A 27701-nucleotide genomic window follows, 5' to 3' on the forward strand; every position below is an offset into this window, starting at 1 on the left:
TCCCTCAGGTGAAGCCGCGGGACCCCGACGGTCCGAGGCCAGACCGGGGAGGCCGACGTGTCTCGGTGTTGGTCCTTCCTGTCTCGTGCTTTTCTGGGGGGTGAGGGGGACAGAAGGGGGCGGCGGCGCTGGATTCTGCCCAGAGTGGACAGACCCACAGAGCACTGGCCTGGGCTGGAGAGAGTCTGCGTCGTGCAGCCGTCGAGGGCCCGGCCAGCTGCTCTAGAGGGTCTGCAGGGGAGAGGGCAGGGGAGCTCGGGGACAGCAGCGACCCAGCCAGCACGGAGAGGGCTGCTGGGCTCTGCGTTCCCGAGTGCTAGGTGTATGTGTGGGGGGTTAACTGGGCCCACCGGGCACCTGCTGGCCGGCTTCTCTCGACAGAAGGAGCGTGAGTGGGCCAGCCTGAGACGGAGAAGGCTCCTCGTCACTCCTGACGAGAGAAATGCAAGTCGAAGCCACAATAAGACCCCACCTCACACCTCAGTGAAGCCGGAGACGGCCAGCGAGCGCTGACGGGGCGGGCTGAGAACGAAGCCCTCGTCCACTGGTGGTGGGGACGCCGTCTAGGTCGGCCTCTACAGAAGCAAGCTGGGGGCTTCTAACGCTAGGACGGGGACTCCCATGTGAGCCAGCAATGCCACCTCCTGGCCTCTAAAACACAAAAACATTCATTTAAAAGCTCTATCGCTGGCTGGAGCGATAGCACAGCCGGTAGGGCGTTTGCCTTGCACGCTGGCTGACCCGGGTTCGATTCCTCCGCCCCTCTCGGAGAGCCCGGCAAGCTATCGAGAGTATCCCGCCCCCACGGCAGAGCCTGGCAAGCTCCCCGTGGCATATTCGATATGCCAAAAACAGTAACAACAAGTCTCACCATGGAGACGTTACTGGTGCCCGCTCGAGCAAATCGATGAACAACAGGATGACAGTGACAGTGACAAAGCTCTATGCACACCTGTGTTCATCGCCACACTCAGTACAGTATGGAAGCAACCCACACGTCCGAGTACAGATGCGTGGATCAAATGGTTGTCATCTATTCTCCCGGAAGGGACCGTGACACGACACACGCCATGGCCACGCCGCCCGACCCCGTGCCAGGCTGTTTCACTCAGGGCAGCCCAGAGTGGGGCGGGTGAGACCCCGCCACACCCCACAAGACCCGGCCCTGGCAGCCGGAAACCTCCAGAACTCAACCACTGCCACGCTCACGCCACTCCCTGCATGCTCGGCCGAACCTCAGGCACGAGGGAGCCTATTCCTAGACCGCACGACAACTCACACCTCACACCGCCCAAATTCCAAGATCACTGCACCACATTTGGTGGGGTTTAAAGTAGGAGGCAACCAATCTTAGAGGGAAATATATTTTTACATAAATACATAAGGACACAAGACACAACCTCTAACAACATGTCAGTGATCTCTTACAGAAGGGCTTAATGGCCCCTGGGTGAAATACAACAATCTTCACACTCTTTCCTCTCAGGATAATTTTTTGTAGCATTTTCAGCGGTTTTTCATAACAAGCAATACAAAATAAATCATTTTGGTTCTGCTTTGGAGCAGGGGTTGAGGTTCAGGATGGAAACATCCAAAATATGGTGGTGGGAAGGTGTCATGGTGGTGGGATTGGTGTTGGAATATTAAATGTCATCAAATATTGTGAACTACCTTATAAAATAAAAAAAAAATTTTAAGTTATCATCCAGGGACTGGACACAGCGGGTAGGGCATTTGCTTGCATGTGGCCGACCCGGATTCAATTCCCAGCATCCCATTTGGTTCCCTGAGCACCGCCCCAGGAGTAATTCCTGAGTGCAGAGCCAGGAGTAACCCCTGTGTAATTCCAGGTGTGACCCAAAAGGAAAAAAAAAAAGTTATCATCTATAGACATGGTGGAATACCATGCAGCACTGAAGAAGAACAAAATTATGCGATTTACAACACAACGGAACTAGAGGATGTCACACTGCATGAAGCAGACGGAAGGAAAGGGACAGAGACAGAATGGTCTCTCGAGTGTGCGACTCACGTGGGACACACAGAGAGGCAGCAGCCACGCTCCCTGGGCAGTGTAACGGGGGAGGTGACCCACAGAATTGAGTTGGGGGGTGGGCAAGGGGGAGCGGAGGGCACAGGGACGCTGGTGATGGGTGTGGTGTCGGGGTTATGTCTGAGGAACCAGCCCCGTCAGCTTGTAAGCCAGAAATAACAATAGTGATAAAACAGCTGGGGCTGGAGGCCTGTCCGTGCCCCTCTCAGCAGAGGCCAGAGCGCCACCTCCAGCCCCTGCTCCCTGCCTCAAGCCGACGTCTTGCAGAGGATGGCTCTGACGGTGATGAGCAGGGGGAACATTCTAGAAGGGGTGTCTCTGAGCAACACAGCACCTCGGCACCTGGCTGTGCCGGGAAAACTCCTCATTGCAAAATCCCAAGGACTCACTGAGGGACCAAGATGGCAGAGTGCGGAGCCCGCAGGGCCGCCATGGCGACGCGGCTGGGAAGGGGAGGGTGGTCCCATGTGAAAAACTAAAGCACACCAAGGGGTGTGTGCACTCGAGGGCTCCCCGGGCGGCTCTGTCTCACCACCTGTGTTTGGTGCTCTGGAGTCGCTGTGTGTGGCGATTGGTCAAGGGCAGGCGACGGAAGGAAGAAGGCCAAACTGGTTGCTCCATCAGTTTATTTCATTCTCTCTCCCTGCTTCTCTCCCGGCTCTGGATCTCTCTCTGGATCTGTGGATCTGGCCCCCAACCCACTCTTACAGCCTAGTTCAATCCCCCCAGCATGAGGGGGTTGGGGCATACACATAGGTGTGGTCAGCAATAGGGTAAGGTTCCTTTCCCTCAGGGGATGCTTCTCCTAGGACTGATTCTCTTTCAGCAGGAGGATCCACCCAAGGGCGGAGTCCCATGGGTGTGTTTCTCTTCTCCTCAGCCAGCAAACATAAGAATTCATAATATTAATCATTTTGTATGGACACAATAAGAAATGCATTAACGCTTATAGAATTGCTCTCCTGGGGCCACCTAGATCTCAGACTACAGTGCTCAGGCCAGATAAGTCTTTCCTATCCCTAGCAGGGTCCTAGTCTCGTCATTACTTTTGGATCATGACAGCATTTGTCGATGACCAAGCTCTTAACTTATAGTTAAGCATTAGGCACTTTGGCCAGGCCCATCTCGATGCCAGGGTAGCACATAACTCACCGCTTGCCCTGGATCCGTCCCGTCCCTCGTCAGGACCCTGCTTTTGGGGTGCTAGGAACTGAAGGCAACTGAGGCTTAAATGGAGAAAGCAGATGCCTGGGAATGAATAATATTTGAGGCCAATTAAATCCCAAGTTACAAAGGCATAATATTGTCTTCTTGTGTCTATACAAAAAGGACATAGCTTTGAATAAACTATGCAAAGGACTCAAGGAGAAGAGAAAAACAATATATACAAGTCAACAGAACATTAAGAAAGAAGCTACAAATAAACACAGAGGGATGGGAGCACTGTCTATAGATGATAACCCAATAAACCTAAACTACCAGAGGCTATGTTATCCTACAGTCCCACAGCTCCCGCAGCTGGAAACAGTCTCAGGTCCTGGATGAAGCACGTCTGCCCCGTCTGGTTCTGCAGGGAGTTCACTGCACAAGGCAAGACGCTGAGGAGGAAATCCGCTCTGCACTTGGCTGTGCTGAATCCCGGATCCTGGAACAGGGCTGTGTGGGCTCAAAGACAGGGGCTCGCAGTCCCGAATCTCAATGGAGGAGCCAGCGGCAGCCTGCACGTTGGTCCTCAGGAACAGCCGTTTCTCTGTGGGCCAAAGAAACGCTAGGGACGTAACCGTCTAGGAATTAGATCCCTTTCCTCACATGCTATTATTTCTTTTTCTTTTCATCCTGTTCAAAAAGAGTAAGTAAAGTAAGGAAGGGAGGGAGGGAGGAAGGAAGGAAGGAAGGAAGGAAGGAAGGAAGGAAGGAAGGAAGGAAGGAAGGAAGGAAGGAAGGAAGGAAGGAAGGAAGGAAGGAAGGAAGGGAGGAAGGGAGGGAGGGAGGGAGGGAGGAAGGAAGGAAGGAAGGAAGGAAGGAAGGGAGGGAGGGAGGGAGGGAGGAAGGGAGGAAGGAAGGAAAGAAGGAAGGAAGGAAGGAAGGGAGGAAGGAAGGGAGGGAGGAAGGGAGGGAGGGAGGAAGGGAGGGAGGGAGGAAGGGAGGGAGGGAGGGAGGTAGGAAGGGAGGGAGAAAGGGAGGAAGGGAGGGAGGGAAGGAGGAAGGGAGGGAGGGAGGGAGGGAGGGAGGGAGTGAGGGAGGGAGGGAGGGAGGGAGGGAGGGAGGGAGGGAGGAAGGAAGGAAGGAAGGAAGGAAGGAAGGAAGGAAGGAAGGAAGGAAGGAAGGAAGGAAGGAAGGAAGGAAGGAAGGAAGGAAGGAAGGAAGGAAGGAAGGAAGGAAGAATGGATGGGAGAGTGAGTATGGATGGGTGGGTGGATGGATGGAGAGAATGTAGATGGATGAAAGGATGGGTGGGTGAATGGACAGGAGGGTATATGAATGAACAGATAAATGGATGGATAGATCAGTGAATGGATGGATGAGAGGGTGGTGGAGAGATGAATGGAAGGGAGGGATGGGTGAACAGGTCGATGGAGTGAAAGAATACTTTCTGAAAGCCATCTGGGTAATTGACAACAGAACCTGCTCTAGATCCCTGTCACCCAATAAAACAGTATCCTGGGGTGAATGATCCCACTCCCCTCCCCCCCAGAGACACAGTGACCCCGCGGGGCTGCTCCAAGACGGGAGGAGGGGGTCCTGGGGAGACCCGCCCAGAGTGGAAGCCTCCAGAGGGAGCCTTGGGCTCAGGGACACCGTGACCACAGAGATGAAGACGCGTGTCCTGCGGTCTGGACGCTGGCACTCGGGCTCCCCTGGCCTTCGGGGACACGGCGTCTGAAACACGCGTCTGGAGCAGAGAGCGGTACCCCGGCCGCCCACGCTCCGCGAGGGAACAGCTCTGTGGTATGGTTTGGGTGGGCAGGAGCCCGGCACACTGCCAGCGGCTCTCAAAATAGGTGTCAGCGGTGTCCAGGCCTCCCTGGCCTGCGTCCACAGGCGCCTCCGCAGGAGAACAAGGAGGGTCCTCTTGTCCCTCCTCTCGGTGCTGGGGCCAGAGACCCTTTGCAGGTCCACGTGTGTGACTCCGCCGAGCTCCTACTGTGCTGCTGGTGACGTGGGGCAGCGAGTGCCCATTCTCCCAGGGAATGACTTTCTGCCGGCGACGCAGGTCACTCCCCAGGCCTGCTGCACGCCTGTAAGGCCAGGGCTCGCGGGGGGACCCCCGAGTGCCTCCGAACCCCGATGCACCAGAATCTTCCACCCCACGGAGAGACGCGCCTCCCCAGAGTGATCCTAGACAAATCGTATCCTACTCGAAATCATCCCTCCCTGTCCCCGCCTCACACATCCCGTTTAATAAAATATGCAAATAGTTTGCAGTAAATTGATTTCCCAGTTTCATTCTCTTATCTCCGTATTTATTATTCATGATTCTTCCCCTCCTTACTCAAAACATACGGGGTGAGGGCGTCCAGGACATGAGTTTGCTTGCTTTGTCACTCTCGTCGTGACGATCGCGGCTCTGTGCTCCCTGGGACGGAACTCCCCTGCTCGCAGGACTGCCCAGAGCCACGCAGGCAGAGAGCAGACATAACAAGGTCCCACTGAGTCGCAACCGTGCAGCCAACTTCCGGGCACACTTAGGTGCCAGGGCGACTTTGCTGAAGGTCATCAAGGCCGTGTCTCCGTGAGAGATACATTAAGCTTATAGGGTGGCTCTCCTGGGGACATCTTGCTATAGATCCCAGACTACAGTGCTCAGTCCAGGTTAATCTTTCCTAATCCAAGCAGGGTCCTAATCTAGTTGTTGCTTTGTTTTGTTTTGTTTTGTTTTGCTTTTGGGGTCACACCCGGCAATGCACAGGGGTCATTCCTGGCTCATGCACTCACCTGGCGGTGCTCAGGGGACCATATGGAATGCTGGGATTCGAACCCAGGTCGGCCGCGTGCAAGGCAAACGCCCTACCCGCTGTGCTATCTCTCCAGCCCCTCCTTTTTGGATCATGACTGAATGTGTCCATGACTGTGCTCTTAACTTATAGTTAAGTTTTATGGCGCTTGGCCTGGCCCATTTCGATGCCAGGGTAGCTCACAGCTTGCCCTGGGTCCATCCAGTTCCTCATCAGGACCCTGCTTTTTGGGGTGCTAGGAGGTAAGGGCAACTGAGGCTTAAGTTGAGAAAACAGATGCCCAGGAGTGAATATTATTCAGAGTCCATTAACTCCCAAGTTACAAAAGCATAGCAGTGACTGTCTTCCTGTGTCTATACAGAAAGGACATTGCTCTGAAGTAACTATGCAAAGGACTTAAGGAGAAGAGAAAAGCAATATTTACAGGTTAGCAGAGTCTGATCAGGAGATAAAGGTGGGGGAAGCAGGGCGCAAAGAAAGAGGTTACAGATAAACACAGAGGAGTGGGAGGGCCTGGCAGCACTGTGAATGAGTGCACAGCCAATAAACCTCAGCTCCCTGTGGCAAGGCAGAAGGGACAAACCAACCTTATCCTACACCCGTCCACTGAAGAGGGGTCCACGTTCCCGACCACTGGAGTGGGGTCCATGTTCCCGTCCACTGGAGAGGGGTCCATGTTCCCGTCCACTGGAGTGGGGTCCACGTTCCTGACCACTGGAGTGAGGTCCATGTTCCTGTCCACTGGAGTGGGGCTCAAGTCTACGTTCCCGCCCACTGGAAGAAGCCACAGCCGCCTACACCCCAAACAGGAAGTGACTCTAATCACAGGACCCCCCAAAAGGTCTTTGGTGCTGACGGCCGACTCGGGACGCACCCTGGGAGTCTGCGGGAGGCTCCGGGAAAGAGGCCCAGAGCCGACCTAACAAAGGGGTCGGGTGAGGACCTGAGGCCCTTGAGATCCTGCCGGCAGGGCCTGTGCGTCTGCCTTGGAGGTCAGGCAGCTGTCCCCCAGCTCCGGGACAGACAGCACAAGGGCCTGTGCAGGGCAGGGGCTGGAGGAGGGGCCCGTGGGGGCGGAAACGTCCCTCCCTCTGCAGGGCCCCGGGTGGGCTGGGACGGAGGCTATGGTCGCCTGTGGCAGGACGAGCAAAGTGCTCCGTCCCCGAGATGCAGGGAGGCTGGGCCAGCGGGGGACAGAGTGACCCTCCGCCCCCTCGCGGAAACCAGGGGCCCCGGCACCACAGAGGGGCCCACGGGCCGGGCGGCAAGGCCGTGTCGCACTGCAGAAACGGGAACGGGAGGTCCTCCCGCCCTTTGCACTGCCACGGACCAGAAGTCCTGCCGGGTCAGGGGGCCCGAAGCAGCGGTGCCGTGGGCCGGTGGGGCCTCGGGGGCCTGCGCCCACTTTGCTGACTGAAAGCGCCCCGTGCCCCGACTGCGCTGGCTTTATAGTGCGCTTCTCCCGTCCGAGCTGGCAGCTTGGGTGCCTCTTGCCCGTTAGCGGGCGGATGCTTCTCCTCAGTGTGTGTGAACCGCAGGCGCTGCGGTCATTCTCCGACACTCCCCCGCACCGGTGTGTGGTGCCGTCTGCGGCAGAGACAGCCCGCGGGGGCCGGGAGGAGCTGGCTAAAGCCCCGAGTCTCAGTCCCGGCCAAGGTCCCGAGAGAAGCCGCCGTCTCTCGCCTTTCCCCAGACAGACCCCGGCCCCCAGGAAAGATGATCCGCAGAACACAGCTTGGGTGCGAGTGCCCCAGACACGCCCGCTGAGTTGGCACCCACATTTTAGGGCCAAGACCCCTGGCTGTGAGGGGCGGGGGATGGAGAAGCAGGAGGTAAGTTGTGTGTGTGTGTGTGTGTGTGTGTGTGGTATGTGTGTGGTGCATGTTTGTGGTGTGTGTATATGTGTGTGTGGTGTGTGTACATATGTGGCATGCACATATAGCATATGTGTATGTGGTATGTGTGTGTAGTATGTCTGTATGTATGTGGTGTGTGTGGTGTGTATGTGGTGTGTGTGGTGTGTATGTGGTGTGTGTGTATGTGGAGTATGTGTATGTGGTGTGTGTGGTGTGTGTGGTGCATGTTTGTGGTGTGTGTATATGTATGTGTGGTGTGTGTACATATGTGGCATGCACATATAGCATGTGTGTATGTGGTATGTGTGTGTTTGGTATGCCTGTATGTATGTGGTGTGTGTGGTGTGCATGTGGTGTGTGTGTGGTATGTGTGTGGTGTGTGTGATGTGTGTGGTGTGTGTTGGTATGTGTTTGGTGTGTGTATGTACATGATATGTGTCTGTGGTGTGTGTGATGTGTAGTGTGTGCGTGTATATATGTGGTGTGTAGGAGTGTGTATGTGGTGTATAGGAGTGTGTATGTGGTGTGTGGTATGTGTGTGGTGTGTGTGTATGTGGAGTGTGTGTGTGGTGTGTGTATATGGTGTGTATGTATGTGCACACGTACATGCGTGCTTTATGGGGCCAGGAACCGAAACCAGGACGTCACGCATGGTCAAAGCTTGCCCTCTACTGCTGAGCTATCCTGGGCCCAAAGACTTAACTTTTGAAAAACGTTCATGTTTGGCTTCTTTTTCAGAAGAGATCGACCCTAGATGTACCTGCCTGATAAAAACACTGAGCCTCCTGATATCTCGTGCTGCGACACTGATAAACCAGCAGTAGCACACCAAGCTGGGCAGGCAACAGGCTCCACGAACACAACACAAACACAAAAGGCTTCACCCGCAACAAGGCCTTAGTAATCTCTCACTCGAGGACTTAATGCCTCCATGATGAGATAGTTTATTGGTCCATGGTTGGAAGCTGCCTCAAGAGCTGGGGAGAGGGCAGTAGGGACGGAGAAGGGGCCACTTGGGCAGCGACAGTCGGAAATGATCACTCTGGGGTAAGATCTGTGCGCTGAAAGTAGGGGAAGGAATAAACATGGCAATCTCTCAGTACCTGTATTGCAGACCACAATGCCCAAAAGGAGAGAGGAGGTGGGGGGGAGAGAGAGAGAGAGAGAGGGAGAGAGATAGAGAGAGAGGGAGGGAGGGAGGGAGGGAGGGAGGGAGGGAGGGAGGGAGGGAGGGAGAGAGATAAAGAGAGGGAGGGAAGGACGGAGGGAGGGAGGGAGGGAGGGGAGGAGGGAGGGAGGGAGGGAGGGAGGGACGGAGGGAGGGAGGGAGGGAGGGAAGAAAAGTGCCTACCATAGAGGCAGACTAGGGGACTGGCAGGGAGGTGCTGGGAGGGAAACTGAGGACATTGGCGGTGGGAGATGTGCACTGGTGGCGGAATGGATGTCGGAACATTGCATGACTGAAACCCAACCATGAGCAGCCTTGTTACGGTGTATCTCACAGTGATTCAATAAAAGGAATTTAATTTTTTGGAAAAAGAAGGTGGGTTTGGGGAGATGCTCGGTTGCTTGTGGGAAGCCCAGATTCCATCCCTGGGCACCGCACGGGCAATGCCAAGAACAGTTACTGGGCAGAGCCAGGAGTAGCCCAGAGATCTCCCAGGTGTGGCCCCAAAAAACAGAGAAGAGAGAAGGGGGGAGGAGAGTGGAGGAAGGGGAGGGGAGGGGAGGAAATGAAGCATTAGGATCATGTAACAGTGCTCAGAAAGCCCAGAGTAAGTGAGAGTAAAGAGTCCAAAGTCCGTCCCCGGGAACATCATTCTAAAGTTGTGAACTAGGGGCCAGAGGGGTACTGCAGGGAGGGCTCTTGCCTCGCATGCAGCAGATCAGGGTTCGATCCCCGGCATCGCATGTGGTCTCCTGATAGTCCACCCGGAGTGACCAGGGCTCCCTGAAGAGTGACCCCTAAGTGCAGAGCCAAGAGTAAGGCCTGAGCACTGCTAGGTAGGGTCCCAGACAAACAAACAAGTAAAATAGAACTAGTTGACTAGTTCCATGGCCACCAGGGATCCAGACTCCTGCCATTTTCTTTTTTAATGTTTTTTTGTTTGTTTGTTTTTGAGCCACACCCAGTGAGGCTCAGGGGTAACTCCTGCTCTGTACTTAGGAATTACTCCTGGCGGTGCTCAGCGGGCCATATGGGATGCCAGGGATTGAACCCAAGTCTGGTGCATGGAAGGCCAGCACCCTCCCCACTGTGCTCGCTCTCCAGTCCTATTCCTGCCATTTTCTTGCTCTACCACCAAGCCCATCTTCAAGGTCGCTTCATGGACCAAAAAGGCTGCTGGAGCGCCTACCATCTCATCAGCAGCACAGGAGGAGAGCAATAAAGAAAGAGGTAAACAAGCCTCTCCCCTCACCTCCTCCTAAGACACTCCCCAGAAGCCTCGCCTCACAATCCCTGCGAGCATCAGCATCGTGGAGTGGGTGAGAGTCCATCCCAGACAGCCTCGGGCCATAGTGGCAGGCGTCCGGTTGGGTGTCAGCCAGGCACGAGTTGCAAGAGCAGGAAGAGCTGTGGCTGGCAATTGGCAAAGCTGGTTGCGGGGAGATGTCACCCCGCAGAAGGTGGGGTGCAGAGTCACACACCCACGGGAGGCCTCAGACCGCCGTGGGGGTGTTTAGGAGGGGAGGGCCGGCAGCCAGGCTCAGCCACTGACAGTGACACTCTCGCTCCTGGGGGGCCATAGACTCCAGGCAGAGTGCTCCCGCCGGGTGAACCTCCAGCACGCACTTAGCTCTGGGGCTGTGTCCCCGGGCCCCGCCGGGTCTCTCACACAGGAAGGGCCACGGGGGAGCCGGGGGCTGCCTCTCCTGCCCTTTCCCGGCTGGAGGCGCAGAGGGGACCTTCCCGCTGTCGGTGGTGGAACTGCTCCACGGAACCCACGTTCTTAAAGAAGGAAAATTACCCCGCGAGCGTCTCCCGGAAAGTTGTGCGTGTCACACAGCCTTGTCTTTCAGTTCCCCGGCTAAGCCCCACGCCCGGCCCGGCCCTCCCTGGGATTCCTGGTGAATTAATAATGCCGCTGATGAATATTCAAAAGTAGGCAGCTATTGTGCCTCCAAGCACATAATTAATTATTCATTACACATTTTTACTCACTGAATTAAAAACACAGGGTGCTGTGGGAAATGGAGTGTGCCTCGCTACGGGGGCCCGAAATTCCACGCTGTCCCTTTAAGAACCATTAGTCTCTATTTGTGGTTACCAGGCAACATAAATGCCGGGCAATTAGATCATGGGTTGTCCCTGAAGACTGATGGGATAATAAGAGTAGTTAAGTATTAAGTTGACCCAGTGAAGGTCCCATATGAATAAACCTGGGCAGGACCGCAGCTGGTGTCTTTAAATGAAACTTTTACATTAATACCGTGCAAAGGGTGATGCGGTTCCCGGAGCACGCGGCGGCGAAATGTGCTCATCTGCGAGCATGCGTGCTTGGCGCTGCGGCCTGAGCAGAGTGGCCGGGGATGGGGGCGGAGGGGGGCAACCAGGGCCCAGAGGGACCCACAGGGTCCGGGCCCCTCCCGGGGGCTCTGCTGGCCTGAGGCTCCTGCGTCTTCCGTCTCGGCCTCGCAGAGGAGGAGAAAGCCCGGGTGGGTGCAAGGAGAGCGCTGAGTTTCTCCGCTGCAGACGGGGGGCTCCGCCCAGGGCAGAGCCCTTGGGGTCCCCTCGCCTTGCTCGACCCCCCTGACATGAGCCCCACTGTGAGCCGGCCTGGCCTGGACCCCCAGGCTCGCCCCTGGCTGCCCTGGGCTGGCGCTCGGGGTCTTTGTAAGCTGCCTGGCAGCGAGAGGCCGCGTCCCCCCAGGCCTGAATCCAGGCGCCGGGCGTGTCTGCACCCCGGGACTCCCCACCAGGACTGGACGCATGGTCAGGTGTAAGACGCTCTCTCAGCCATGCCTTTAGGTCGTGAGGCAAGGCTTGGCTTCGGGGGTCACTGTGAGCCATTTCTCTGCGTCCTCCTGGATTTGGCAATGCCTCCGGCCCTCAGAGGCGCCGGCGGGGATGCCAGAGACAGCTGTGTGGGACGTGCACTGTGCCGGGGGCACATGGCCGGGGTCGGCGAGTGGGGCCCGACACCCAGCCTGCGACACAATCGCCAAGGCCTGCCAGGCGGCCGCGCTCCCGTCTCCCCATTTGCACAGAGGCCGCCTGGACGGCAGCGTGGGCTGTGGGAGAGTGTCTGTGGCCGGACAGAGCAGCCTGCCGGGGCGGCCGGGGGTCCTGAGACGGGAGAGGCCACCGTGCATCCTGCCGGTGGGGGGCGGGGCCTGGAAGGCCAGAGGCAGCACCGGGCAGCCGTCCACGGTCCCCTTTCAGCGCGCATCTGCACCCCACGCGGGCCCTCCGAGCATCATTCACTCAGTGCTCCCTTCTGCATCCCAGCTGCCCTTCCCCCAGCACGTGAGGCCGGCGTCCGAGCCTCGGAGCCACCCCCAGGCCCTTGTCTCGACTATCCTTAGGTGTGATTGTCCTATTGCGTTACTTCATATTGCAAACCGTAGCACCCAGAAGGAGAGAGAGAGAGCAAGAGGGAAGGCGCCTGCCACAGAGGCGGGTGGTGGGAGGGACGCTGGGCTCATGGGTGGTGGAGAATGGGCACGGGTGCAGGGATGGGCACCCGATCACTGTGTGGCTGAAACGTAATCATGCAAGTTTGTAAGCCTGCAGCTGTATCTCGTGGTGAGTCATTAAAATTAAATAAATAATAAATAAATAAATGGTAAATAAATCTTTAAAAGGCAGCGGGCCTGTGGCGTGGCCCTGTCTCGCTGGAGCACCCAAGCGGCGCCCGGGTTACACCCATGGTGACTCGAGGACCCAGAGCAGTGGCAGCTAGCAGGACAGAAACCCGAGCAGGTGGGCCAGTGCAGCCCCCGAAGCAGCCTCGAGCTGTGGGCGAATCCTCGAATCCGCACGCGCAGATGATGGCACCGGAGTGTCGGAGGACAAACACGGAGCCTGAAACCCCCAGAGTTTAAATGTCCAGAAGATCCGGGTCGGACTAATCTCACCTGGACCTCGAAGGGCCCAGGCTCTGGGCTGAGACCTCCGGGGCCGTCTCGGGATGAGGGAGGACCAAGTCCCCACCCTGCCAAGAGGCCAGTCCCCACCCTCACCCCGTCCTCGGCCTATAAACCGCCCAGTCCCGCGGCTCCACGACCATCTCAGAGAGACGCCACGCTCTGAATCTCCCAGCCCCACAGCTCCGGGGTGACACTCCCTAATTTCACAGGACCGACAGCCCAGTAGGGGGACAGCGGATTAGACGGGGACGTTGCCTAGAAGCCCGCTAAGCTCGGTGAATGAAAACAGTAACACAAAAGGCCCTGCTAGCACCCGACAGCCCAGTGCACCCTCAGACAGCGACGCTAGTGACACCGTCATGAGATAAATGCCGTGACAAGCAATATAAAGTGAATGGCTTTTGTGCCTGATAAGGAGGCCAAATTGGGAGGTGGGGAAACACTGGAAGAAGTTCACACAGGTGCTGGGATCGGTGCTGCAACATCGAGTACCTCAAAAGACAGTGTCATAAACAACTTTGTAAATCAGTGTTTAAAGAAAGGAAGAAGAAGAAGAAGAAGAAGAAGAAGAAGAAGAAGAAGAAGAAGAAGAAGAAGAAGAAGAAGAAGAAGAAGAAGAAGAAGAAGAAGAAGAGGAATAGGAAGAAGAGGAAGAAGAGAAAGAGGAAAAGAAGAAGAAAGGAAGAAGAAAAAGAAGAAGAAGAAGAAGAAGAAGAGGAATAGGAAGAAGAGGAAGAAGAGAAAGAGGAAAAGAAGAAGAAAGGAAGAAGAAGAAGAAGAAGAAGAAGAAGAAGAAGAAGAAGAAGAAGAAGAAGAAGAAGAAGAGGAGGAGGAGGAGGAGGAATAGGAAGAAGAGGAAGAAGAGAAAGAGGAAAAGAAGAAGGAGGAGGAGGACGAGGAGGATGAGGAGGAGGAGAAGGAGAAAGAAGAAAGAAGAATAAAGAAGAAGAAACGACAGAGCAATAGTACAGCAAGGAAGGCGTTTGCCTTGCATGCAGCTGACCCAGGTTCGATCCCCAGCATCCCATATAGTCCCCCAAGCACCGCCAGGAATAACTCCTGAGTGCAAAGCCAGGAGGAAACCCTGAGCATCGCCAGGTGTGACCCCCCAAAAAAAATTTAAAAAAAGAAGATCCAAGATGTCACCCTGAACAGGATGCTCTGACCCCAGGCTGCAGTTCAAACAGTGCTGATAGAATCAGACATAAGCAGTCAGTAGCACTGTAGCACTGTCATCCCGTTGTTCATTGATTTGCTCGAGCGGGCACCAGTAACGTCCCCATTGTGAGCCTTGCTGTTACTGTTTCTGGCATATCGAATACGCCAGGGGAGCTTGCCAGGCTCTGCCGTGCGGGCGGGAACCTCTCGGTAGCTTGCCGGGCTCTCCGAGGGGTAGCAGCCAGTAGGGCATCAGAATAGAACGGGGCCCTGGGGAGCAAGAGGGTGCAACTACCCAACCTCTGTGGCCTGGTGGGGTGACCCGGCCCGCAGAGGGCACCTCCATGGGCCCTGCAGCAGCTGCTGACCGCTGGACCACCACAAACTTTCAAGGTTGCATCAGCTGGTGCCATCAGGTGGGAACGAACCGGCCAACGTCCACAGCAACGACTGACTCTGCTTTGAGTTTCCTGCCCCGGGGGGTCCCCGAGCGGAGCCAAGCTCAGCTCAGCGAGTGTAGCCGGAGCCTGGGGGGTGGGGCAGCTTTTCCAGAGCCGAGCTGGGACCCTCGTTTCCAGCAGGAGCACTGGAGAGCACGGGGGCCTTCTCGAAGCAGAGACCTGGGCTGACAGCAGAGAGGGAGGTCCCGGCCCCAGCAGAGCCCGCCCCCCGCCCCGGCGGCATTTCTCCCACCTCCCTGCTGGCGAAATGAAGGCTTTGCGTTTGCCGCCTCTGAGGCACATTCGACAACGGCGTCCCGAGACTCCAGGTCCAGGGCAGAAGCAGACACTGCGGGAGGGCCAGGAAAATAAGAACGTCTAAGCATCTGCACTTTTTTTCTTTTTTGCCATGGAGGTTTGTGTTGTTGGTGGCTTTTTTTTTTTTTAAAGCCTCAGAATGTCTTGTGGCCCCCACTGGTGACAGGAGATGATGGTTTTATTGTAGTTGTAGATCATTAATTTTGTAGACAAAAAAATGCGAAAACACAGCTTATCTCAGGCTGCAGACACTTCACTGTGCCAGAGCATAAAGCAGTTTTCCGTGGGAGATAAAGAACTGCTGTCTAGGTTTGCGATACGAAGCACGGAAGACAATCCCCCCAAAGTTAAGGGGCTCCATGGTGGACCAGAGGGAGAGCGCCACGGAAACCTCAGGTGTGTCAAGCAGGGACGGGTGGAGGGGGGGTTCCAAAGCAGAGGCCATGGGGAAGGTCAAAAGAACGCCTCCATTTGTGCCCCGCCCCTAGCCCACCCTCGTGCCCTCGTCCTGGCACCGCATTCAGGTACCTGGTCGGGCTCCTAATGTCACTGAGACTGTTTCCCTTCCAAAGAGCTTTTGAGAGCAATGGGTTCATCTTGGTCAGCTTCTTTTCCCGCTGAGGAGGTAGAAGACGAGGTGAGCACTGGTTAAAGGATTGGTAATTGAAAGGACTGGATAGGTAGATTATTGGGTGGATGGGTGGATGGATGGATGGATGGATGGATGGGTGGATGGATGGATCGATGGATCGATGGATCGATGGATGGATCGATGGGTGGGTGAGTGGATAGATGGGTGGATGGATGGATGTGTGGATGTATGTGTGGATGGATGGATGGATGGATGGATGGATGGATGGATGGATGGATGGATGGATGGATGGATGGATGGATGGGTGGGTGGATGAATGGGTGGACAGATGGATGGACAGGTGGATAGGTTGGTGAGTGGATGGATGGATGGATGGATGTATGGATGGTTGAATGAGTGGATGGTTGGATGAGTGGATGATAGATGGGTGGGTGGGTAGTTGGGTAAATGGGTGGGTAGGTGAATGGATAGATGAATGGGTTGATGGATGGGTGGGTGGATGGATGGTTAGTGGATGGATGGGTGGGTGAATGAATAATTAGATATATAATAGATTTGTGGGGATGGATGGATAGATAGATGGTTGGGTGAGTGGATGAGTAGATGATGAATGGATTAGATGTAGATGGATGGATGAACGATGGATGGGTGGGTGGATGATTAAATGAATAATTGATGGATGGGTGGGTGGATGTATTCGATGGGAGATAGATGGATGGATAGATGGATGATTGGATGGTTGGATGGATAGATATGAGATGGATGAGTAGTTGGGTGGGTGGGTGGATGGATGGGTGAGTAGGTGAATGGATGTGTGGGTGGAAGATTAGGTGGGTAATGGATGGGTGGATTGATGGACAGATGGTTTAGATGGATGATGGATGGGTTAATGATTAGATGGATAATGGATAGGCAGGTGAACAGATGATTGGTGAATAGGTGAATATATGGATGAGTGGATGGGTGGATGATTAAATGGATAATAGATTGAGGGTGGTTGGATGGATGGATGGGTTGGTGGGTAGATGAATGACTGGACAGGTTTTCATTGTGGGAGGAGCCTCCATACTGTTTTCCCGTTTCCATTCCCAGAGACAGGGCAAGAAAGTTCCACCTCTCCACAGCCTTGCCAGCACTTTCTCCCATCCTTTTGCCAACAGCCATTCTCACGGTGTGCCATGGGGGGTCCCTGTGGTTCTGACCTGCCTGTCCCTGATGGCTAGGGATGTCAGCATCTTTTCATATGCTCAGTGGCCAACACTCTCCCTCCCTTTCTCTCCCTTCCTTCCCCTTCCTCTCTCCCTTTCTCCTTCTCTCTCTCTCTTCCTTTCTCTCCTTCCCCTGACTCCACCTTTAATAAAATCTGTTCAAGTTCTTTGTCTATTTTTAAAGTCAGATTGTTTGGGGGTTGTTTTGTTTTTTTTTTTCATTTTGCTATGGGATTGAGTGAGGTCCTATACATGTTGGATTTTACCCCCTTATCAGATAGAGCTTTTGCTCACAGCTTTCCCCATTCACTGGCTGCCTTTGTAGAACCTGTTTAGCTTCATGTCGTCATACTTTTGTTGCTTGTACTTTTGGTGTCATAGTCAAAAACACCGTCAAATTTCAGGCCAAGGAGTCTTCCATTGTGTTTTTTTCCTAGTAGAGCTATAGTTTCATGTCTTATATACATAAGTCACGTCAAATTCACCTTGGTGAGTGGAGCAAAGCAGGAATCCAATTTCATCCTTCTGTGTGAGTTTGTCCAGTGTTCCCAGCACCATTCTAGAATTATCCTTGTCCCCACTAAATCTTCTTGTCTCATCAAATACAAGTTGATGCTGTAGATTTAGGTTAATTTCTGGGATCTTGATTCTGCCTCTGTTGTGTATCTTTGTATGGACTGTTTTGCTCACTCTAGATTATAGCCAACTTTGAAGTCAGGAACTGTGATTCCCCCAGTATTGTTCTTTGTTGTGATAGTGCCAGGTCTGTTGTAGTTCCACCAGAGCATTTTTTATTTTTTAACTATTAAAAAATGACATGTGATTTTTGTTAGGAATCCATTGCATCGAGCCTATAGATGCCTTTGGAAGATATGAACATTTTAACAATATTCTTCTGGACCATGAGTGTGAGGTATCTTTTTTTTAAAAAAATTTTTTATTGAGTCACCATGTGGAAAGTTACAAAGTTTTCAGGTTTAAATCTCAGTTATACAATGCTCGAATACCCATCCCTTCACCAGTGCTCATATTCCACCACCAAGAATCCCAGTATAGCTCCACCCCGCCCAGTGTGAGGTATCTTTACATCATCTATGTCTTCTCCAATTTCTTTCAACCATCAGCCAAATGTAACTTAATCATCTTTTGCAGACTGCTCACTCAACAAGAACAAAACACACAGTTTTTCATGTATCTGTGGAACATTGTTAAGAGTAGGTTATATTCTAGGCCATTAAACAAGTCTTCATTGAGTTCCAGATATTGGAATCATGACAAGGGTGCACTCTGATAACCATGAAATTAAACTGAAATCAAAAATAGAAGGAAAACAAGTCAATACCTAGACATTAATCAGCCCGTGTCTTTATAACCCAAGGGTCAAAGAAAGAAAAACACAGAGGTCATGAATGTCATCCAGGCGTGAAGTACAGGACCCGCATGCATGAGGCCTGGCTTCAACTTGCCAATTTCAGGCAGTTTCAGTTTGACTATGACACCAAAAGTACAAGCAACAAAAGTATGACGACATGTATATATATACATATATGTGTGTATATATACATATACACACACACATATATTTCCCTTTATATATATATGATAATGTGTCGCACGGCTTCTTTGTTCCTTGCCTCCACGCGGTCCAGGAACATGTTCACTCATGCGTGAGGCTGGGCCCAAGCATGTGGGAAGTGGCCTGGAGCGTGGCGGCAGTAGAGTAGTGGAGGTCGGCTGCCGGGGCTGGGTCCCTGGGTGTGGGGAGGGCTCTCACCTGCCCCCCTCTGGGGCGCCCCTGGTGTGGAGTCCGGTGGCATGGCTATGGGGGCCTCATTTTATGCTTCCTTCCGGGAGGAGCAGCCGTGAGGCCTGGAGGTGGCAGATGCGGAGATCTGGTGCCGGCGGGATGTATCTGTCACTGTCACTGTCACTGTCACCGTCATCCCGTTGCTCATCGATTTGCTTGAGCGGGCACCAGTAACATCTCCATTGTGAGACCTGTTACTGTTTTTGGCATATTGAATACACCACAGGTAGCTTACCGGGCTCTCCAAGAGAGACAGAGGAATCGAACCCGGGTCGGCTGCGTGCAAGGCAAAATTGCCTTACCTGCTGTGCTATCGCTCCAGCCCTATTTTTTGTTTTTAATGAGAAGGGAAGGGCTGGAGCCACGGTAAAGGGATCAGGCACTGACCTGCCATGCAGCCGACCCTAATTCAGTCCTCAGTCCACACAATCCTCTGGGAATCTCTGGGTGTGTCCCTGGGGGCTCCCAGCACCTCTGGAGAGGTGCCCAGGCCACCTCTGGCACCACAGACCCGAGCAGTACCCCATCCTTGGGCCCTTGCATTGAATTGCCAGTTTCGCTGGTCAAGAATTGCCTGGTGCAGCAGGCAGGACACTCACCTTGCACAGCTGACCTGGGCTCAATCCCGGCTCCACCAGGAGTGATTCCCTGAGCACAGAGCCAGGAGTCATCCTCAGGTACTGCCATGTATGGTCCAAAATCAAATGGAAAAGAATTTCCAGAGGGGCCAGAGAGGCAGAGTGGGGCTTAAGCTCTGGCCCGGCACGTTGCCAAGTCTGGTTCAAGCCCTGGTACCACTCCTGACTCTAGTGCCAACAGGAGTGAGCACAGAACCAGGAGTAAGCCCTGAGCATCCCCGGTTATGTTTTAAAGAATTGTCAGGAGAGGCCCTCAGGCCGCAGGAGTCCCACTGGGGAGACACCCACACGTGAGAAAGGGAGCGTCGCTCCCAACCCAAAGTCTGAAAGGATGGTACTGTGAGCAACGGTCATGCCAATAGGTTAGATGAGTTAGGTGAAATGGGCAGATTCCTGTACAGTACAAATTGACCACCCAGGAGTAGGTTTTTTAATCAGTTGAGTTTTTAATCCCCCAAAGCAAAATCTAGGCCCTGATAATACATTTTTATCAAATATGTGAAGCAGGGGCTGGAGCAATAGCACAGCGGTAGGGGGTTTGCCTTGCACGCAGCCAACTCGGGTTCGATTCCTCCGTCCCTCTCGGAGAGCCCAGCAAGCTACTGAGAGTATCTCACCCGCATGGCAGAGCCTGGCAAGCTACCCATGGCATATTCAAGATGCCAAAAACAGTAACAACAAGTCTCACAATGGAGACATTACTGGTGCCCACTCAAGCAAATCGATGAGCAACGGGATGACAGTGACAGTGACAGTGATGTATAGCAGAAATATAGCAATTCCTAACAAACTCTTTGAGAAAATTTTTCTGTGAGACAGAATTACCCAGATACCTTTAAAAACATTGCAAAAACCAACAAACAAACTCCAGATCAATACACCTCATAGACGCATGTAAAACGCCAAAACAAAACAGAAGTAAGCTTAGCCCAGCAGTGTAGAAAAAGGATCCTTCAACAAGACGCAGGAGGAATTCCCCAGAGCGGCAGCTGAGTTTAACCCTGGAAAATCAGTGAAGGTAGTACGGGGGATGGACAGAATAAGAGACAGAGGCCACGTGATCACCCAAAGATGCAGGAAAGAAATGTTTGATAATGCCAAATCCTTGTGACCGTTCTCGGGGCAGAAGGGAAACACGGCCCCAGTTCGGGGGTCCAGACAGGGCGGGGCTGCTCTCAGCCCCCTGCTCTGCTTTCCTGGGGCTCCATCCAGTGAAGCAGACAGAGGCAGAAACAAGGGCCTCCAGCCTGCGACAGGAGACAAGTCCCACTGCCTTTTCTCACGAAGACAACTCAGGGCACCAGGGTCACGGATACAAGGCTCGAGAGTGCCGGAACCGTTTCTGTCTGTCTCCTAGCCACAAACATCGGAGGATTGAATTAAGGAAAGTTCTCCCTCAAGGCCTGGAGAGCTGGCGGAGTAGTAGAGCCTTCGCCCTGCATGTGCGAAGCCTGGGTTCCAGGCCCAGCACACCACACACACACACACACACACACACACACACACACACACACGTGTGTACACACACATGCACACACATGTATGCACACACGCACACATATACATATACACACATGTACACACATACACATACACAAAGACATGCACACATGCACACACGCACATACATGCACACATATGCACACACCTGCACACACCTGCGCGCAAACACGCACATACACACCCACTCTTGTTTGCAATGTCTAAACAAAATATAACAAAAGAAATGTAAAGTTTGCACACTGAGACAATAAAACATTGCTGAGATGATTTCCCCCAAAAAATGGAAGTTTCGGAGGGGGCTGGAGAGAGCACAGCAGGGAGGGCACCTCGTTGCTCGTGGCTGGCCCAGGTTCCATCCCTGGTACCCATATGGTCCCCCGAGCTCGCCAGGAGTGATCCCTGAGCACAGAGGCAGGAGTCAGCCTGAAGCACAGCATGTGTGGCCCTAATGAAGTCTGGCCCGTGGGCCCCAGAGGAGCAGCTCGAAGGGCTGGCGATGAGCAGGAGTCTCCACGCCCGTCCCTGGCCCTGCGACCCCAAGCACGGCGGGGTGTGGCGTTAGTCCTGGTCGGCCCCCAGCCGCTCTCCCCACAGCTGCGGGGATCCCCCAAATTCCTCAAAGTCCCCCCGTGCAGGAAAGGCGGCAGCCTGCCCGCCCTCTCCCGCCCCGCCTGGTCCCCTGGGCGCGGGAGTTTCACAACTTCCTCCCCGACTTCTCAGTCCCGGGGGTCCTACCGCGTCCTCCCCACCCGAGCTTCCCAGCGCACTCGCTGTTCCCCCCCACCCCCGACCCTGCTGGGCCCCAGGCCCTGCCTGTCACCCTAGACTCAGAGTGACCCCTGTCCCCTGTCCCCCCGGCAACCGCCGCCTCTGCGTCTCCTGGCTGGCCCCTCCAGACCACCCGACTCTCATTCGGGGATCCCATAGTGGCGCTCAGTGACTCTCGCCCACCAGGCCAGTGGTCCGGTGTGGGGGCCAGAGGAGGCGGTGCCACGGACACCTGGGCTGCGGTGCTCCCTGGCCACGCCCAGCAGTGCTCCGGGTCACGCCCAGCAGTGCTCCAGGTCACTCCCAGCAGTGCTCTGGGTCACGCCCAGCAGTGCTCCGAGACCAAACCCAGGAGTGGCTATGCCAGGCCCAAGCCTGAATCCCTTACTCGCCCTCTGGCCCTCACCTGCCCTCTTCCTGCGTTCCACTGCCTCTTCCTCCAGAAAGCCCTCCGGGAGGTCTCAGTGCCTGGGGCTGTGTCCTCCTGGGTCGAATGGGTGGGGACACCCACGTCCCTGCAGGTGACAGTCGGGATTGGCTGAGGGACTATGGTGTTCTCCACACAGCGCCTGCCTAGAGTCAGCAGGGACCCCGGGGGGAGGGGGAGAGGAACCCCGGGGTCTGTCCTGGCACCCCCACTGACCCCTGCCCGGCCCCCAGCTCAGGGGAAGGGTGAGGGGCGTGACCACCCCCAAGCCGGGGCAGCGCGGCTGCAGGAAAGGAGGCGGGAGAGAAAGGGCAGGTCACTCGCGTCCCTCTGGGCCCGGGGACGGGCAGGTCTGCCCTCTGAGAAGAGGGTGACCATCGGGCACGCCCCGGCGAGCACGAGGGCCTGGGCCACACACTGTCCCTGCCGGGGGCAGCGCTCAGCCCCGGGGCACACAGATGCTCCACCGACGAGTCCCTTGGTCCTGCACTTGCCGTGGCGCTTGCGGGCAGCCTGGCAGGCCACGGAGGGGTGCGGCAGGAGCTGGCACGGGGGCGGCCGCTCACCAGCCCCCTGGGCGGGCAGCCTGGGCCCTTCCTGCCACCCCTGTCCCCTGTCTGAGCTCTCTCTCTCTCTCTCTCTCTCTCTCTCTCTCTCTCTCTCTCTCTCTCTCTCTCTCTCTCTCTCTCTCTCTCTCTCTCTCTCTCTCTCTCTCTCTCCCCTGTCCATCTCACTCTCACGTTCCCGCCCCTCGTTCCCTCCCTGCTCTCTTCCTCCAGCCCCTCGCCCTCATCCTCTGCTTCTGTTCTCTCTCCCTCACGTTCTTTCTCTTCCTCTCCCCCTTCTTCTCCCTCCACTCCCGTCCACCGTTGGGGGGGGTGGTCACCCCCGGCGATGCTCAGGGTGACTCCTGGTTCTGCACCCAGGAATTACTCCTGGCGGTGCTCAGGGGACCATCTGGGATACTGGGAATCGAACCCGGGTCAGCCGTGTGCAAGGCAAACGCCCTCCCCGCTGGGCTCTCACTCCAGCCTGGCTGTTGGGCCCACCCTACCACCCTCCGCGCTGTCCTGTGGCAAGGCTTCTTCCCTGCTGCTTCCCAACGCTGGGGGGGGCAACGTTGAGGTCCTGGTTGGTGTTTCCATGATTGTGGCCTGCTCTGACACCATGGACTCGGGCCCCTGCGTGTGGTCACAGCCACAACTCACCTTGATCGTGGGGGTCTTTCCCCACTCTGGTAGCCCGGCTCCCGGCTCCCAGAGCTGGGGGCACGAGGGCAGGTGGTTGCCAGGGGCTGTGGTCCCCACCAGGAAGGTGAGACTCCATTAGAAATCCCTAAGGTTTCAGCCAGCTGTGGGCATGCGCACTCAAGCACATACACACACGCACGCACACATGCATATGTTTATATACATGCACACACATGCATGGATACATGTGCACATGTGCACGTATGCAGGTGCAAACAAACAATGCACAGGCGTGCACCGCATATGCACACGTACAGGTGCACACTGTAATGTATATCTGGCACACGTGTGCATACAGCACACACACATCTTGCATATGTACAAGTGCCTGTGTACACGTGTGAGCCTATACATGTGTGTGCACATATACATGCACACGGAAGGCAGGTCCCATGTGCTTCTCACCCGCCCAGGATACTGTCTTCCAGAACCTTCTCCACCCCAGTTTCCGTTCCCTCATCCGCGGCCCACACCCGTCCTCGAACCCCTGCAGCACACAGCCTGGCCTGGGGCGGCACGAAGCCAGGAAGGAGGGTCCTGAGGGTCCCCAAGAGGAAAGGGGGGCCCATGGAGAAGAGGGATCTGCTGAGGGCCCCTCCACCCCCGCACCCCCCCTTAGCCGAGGGTCCCGCGCAGGACTCCCTGCCCACCGCCCGCCGGCCTCCTCAGCCAGGCCTGCATTTCCTTCGGAGGAATAATTAAAATAACATATTCACCAGCTGTTTTTTTCCCTAGATTTAATCTGCCCAGGCTCTGATTTGCATATTAAAAGCACTAATTAGCCCCTCTGAGTGTTCAAGCACGCGGGGTGGAGGGACTGGTCACGTCCTCCCCAAGGGCCAGTGGCCACTGGGGGCCGAGGGATGGCGCCACGCCCGGGAGGGGGAGGCTTGTGTCCCGCGCTGGGGACAGCCCTCTGCACCCCCACCTCCCGCCTTCGGTGTCTTCTCTCCGGAGTGTCCTGTTTGTCTGTCTGTCTGTCTGTCTGTCTGTCTGTCTGGGGGGGCCAGGAGGCAGCTGTGCTCGCCACCGTACCACCAAGGCATGGGGGGGCCCTGGGGTCAGACAGGCCCTCCCAGACACAGCAGGTGAGGAACCCTGGCCCTGGCACCCAGGGAGCAGGGCCGCCGGGCTGAACCCCAAGTTCCTGTCCACGAAACCCTACTTCCTCCTGCCCCCCCCCCCGCGTCCCCACCTCCAGCCGGATACCGAGGGGCCACTGCAGCGCCGGCCCCTTTAAATGCCGCCTTTCCTGGAAACGTACAAAGGAACAGCTAATTGCTGTTGTTACTCGTTCCTTAAAAATAAAAGGGGGGATGTGTGCGAGCGTGGCCGAGGGGGGCCGTCCTGAGAGCTGTCAGCCCACGGAGGGGCGCGCGCCCAGAGGACGCACTCACAGGCGCCCCTGCACCGCAGGCAGGAGCTGAGGCCAGCACGGGGAACTGGGGTGGGGCCCGGCCCAGAATGTCTGAAATCCCAGCCTGCAGGCCACACGCTGTTCCCCCAGACCCTCCGGCCCCCCGGCCTGCGGGGGCTGCGGGGGCTGCGGCGGCAGCAGAGAGAGCAGATGGAGGCTGTGTGAGCCCCGGGGGGCAGGGCCAGACCCCCGCGGAGGACGAAGGCGGAGGACGAAGGCGTGGAAAAAGCCCCTGTATTCATTCCCTGGGCACGGCTGGGCTGGGCCACGCGGCTGCCCTGCCCCGACCCCTCTGGGCGCCGCCCGCTGCCCGCCCTGGCCCCTCCCAAACTTGTTCCAGATCTGCCCCGTGGCGGGGGCAGCGGGCTGGGAGCCCTGTCCACGGTGTCCACTGTGTGCGACTGGCCTGAGCGACCAGGCGTCCAGGAGTGGGGGTGGGGGCAGACGGGCCCCGGGGACTCCCCAGAACCAACCTGGAATACGGCTCCGGAGTGTGACCTCACGCAGGCCCGGAGCCACAGTCCCACGGGGTGGGGGGGCGCTGGCGTCGCACACAGCCCACCCAGGTTCGATCCCCGGCACCTCAGAGGGTCCCCCGAGCCCTACCAGGAGGGATCCCTGAGCACTGAGCCAGGAGCCCATCCAGGGCACCGCTGGGTGTGACCCAAAATGAAAGAAGCGAGAAAGAAAAAGGTGATGCAAGAGACGGGAGGAAGGAGAAGGCCGAGGTCGGGCATCCTGCGTCCCCGACGGCGAGAGCTGGAGGCTCCTTCCCGGAGCGGGGTGGGGTCCCCCAGGGGAATAGGGGCTCCACACAGGAGGGAGACGAGGGCTTCACGCCGGCGTGTGGCCGACCGTCCCCGTGGTGGGGGACACCTCAAGGACAGACACGGAGCCGGTGGCAGAGGCCCTGGCCGCCTTCCCTTCCTCACGGACACAGGCGGGAAACGCTGCTTCCTTGACCCAGAAATGGGTCTAGACGCCACCCAGAGATGGGTCCCCTTGGGAGTCGGGTGCCCGGGGAGCACGGCGACCAGGACCTTGGCAGCTGCTCAGCTCGAACCCGGATCCAGTTGTTCAGAAGGTCAGAGAGGCCAGGAGACGGGACCTGGGGTGGGGCGTGGGGGGAGGGGCCACTAGGCGCGGCCTCACAGGGGTGAAGCCACGTGGAAGAGAAGCCGACTTCCCTGGTTGGGTCTGGGGGGGCGGATCCAACCCAGCGAGGGTCGTGGGGGCTTCAGCCGCCGCAGGAAGACGGCGCCTGAGCCTGCGCGGAACCTGCCCCGGCGTGGGACGGCCGAGCTCCAGCCCCGCGAGGCGGCCGGGCGGTGGCACCCGGGCAGGGGGCAATACCAGGCAGGGTGTTGGCGCCATCTCCCCGCTGGTGACGGTCTCACGATGCAGGAGGCAGCCGTCGGCGAGGTCTGAGCCTGGCGTCCCAGCACCCTGGGGGCCGCACCGGCGGGGGCAAGGCTGTGCCTTCCCCATGCAGGAACCCAAGTCCCGTCCCGGGCACGGCCCCAACACCACCACCCTGCGGCGCTGTGCATTGAACTGTCCAGCCTGCTTGGCTACGGATGGGCGGGAGAGGCACCCAGAGACCCCTGGAGGGGCTCGGGCCTGAAGAAAGATTAGGCGGAGACTTTCCGGGGTGCCGAGAATTAAAATGCCGCCTAGGTCCCTGCCCGCTGAGCTGGGGTCCCGCGGGCTAGGGCCCGGCCCAGCCCCCACCCTGCACCCTCGGCCTGGGCCATCAGGCACCGAGGGCTCTGCGCACGAATAGCTAAGAACACTACGTAGAAACATCTAGAAGGAGGAACCAGAACGCCCCGCACCACCCCCGCCCCGCCCACCACCCCTCCTCCCAGTGCCTCAGTCTCTCCTTCCCTCCTCTTGGATCAGGAACCCGCCACGGGGACTCACTCACCGAGGGGCGTGACCTTGGCCCCCATGGAACTCAGGGAGGACTCCCGGGAGGATCTGTACCCCAAGGTGACGCTGGGGTACAGGGGGGGCAGGCCGCCCCCCCCCCCCGCCCAGGAGCAGCTGCAAACACGCGTGTTCCCATCCCGCCAGCTCCCGCGCCCCCCCCCCCGCAGCCCCACGGAGACTTATCCAAACAGACAGGTACAAGGATGTTCATTACAGCGTCGCTCGTTATGGCGAAATCGAAAATAAAATCGCCCGTCGTTGGGAGCCTGTCACGAGGGAAAGGCCCGGAGTGGCTCACAGGACACTTCCGGAGTCAGGGGCCCGTCCGAGCTACGGAACCTGCACTGGACCCGTTGGGGGGGATTTTCTCTCTCTCTCTCTCTCTCTCTCTCTCTCTCTCTTTCTCTCTCTCTCTCTCTCTCTCTCTCTCTCTCTCTCTCTCTCTCTCTCTCTCTCTCTCTCTCTCTCTCTCTCTCTCTCTCTCTCTTTTCTTTCTGGGTCACACCTGGTGATGCACAGGGGTTACTCCTGGCTCTGCACTCAGGAATTACTCCTGGCAGTGCTCAGGGGGCCCTATGGGATGCTGGGAATCGAAGCGGGTTGGTCATGAGCAAGGCAAACACCCTCCCCACTGTGTTATCGCTCCGGCCCGGAAAGGGATTTTCTTTTTTTTTTTTTTTTTTTTTTTTTTTTGCTTTTTGGGTCACACCCGGCGATGCACAGGGGGTTACTCCTGGCTTTGCACTCAGGAATTACCCCTGGCCGTGCTCAGGGGACCATATGGGATGCTGGGATTTGAACCCGGGTCGGCCGCGTGCAAGGCAAACGCCCTACCCGCTGTGCTATCGCTCCAGCCCCGGGATTTTCATTTTTAATCCACACGTCGTTTGCCCGCCGGGGCCTCTGGGAACGCCTGGCGGGAAATCAGGGACCCACACTGGCCACGGGAGATGGGCGAGGCCGTGGAACAGGCGCGGACGGGGGCGGCGCTGGGCCACGCTCAGACTGAGGAGAGGCACCGTGTGGACAGACAGATTCCATCCCAAGGCAGAAGGATCTGCTTGACCAGGGGGAACCGCGAGGCAGGAGGACTAGGATGGAGACTGGCCGGGGACGTGCTGGAGTGGCGGGGAGGGGAGGGGAGGGGAGGGGAGGGGAGGGGAGGGGAGGGGAGGGGAGGGGAGGGGAGGGGAGGGGAGGGGAGGGGAGGGGAGGGGAGGGGAGGGGAGGGGAGGGGAGGGGAGGGGAGGGAAGGGAAGGGAAGGGAAGGGAAGGGAAGGGAAGGGA

Source organism: Sorex araneus, chromosome 3 (genome assembly GCF_027595985.1).
Source record: "Sorex araneus isolate mSorAra2 chromosome 3, mSorAra2.pri, whole genome shotgun sequence".
In the NCBI taxonomy this organism is placed as follows: domain Eukaryota; kingdom Metazoa; phylum Chordata; class Mammalia; order Eulipotyphla; family Soricidae; genus Sorex; species Sorex araneus.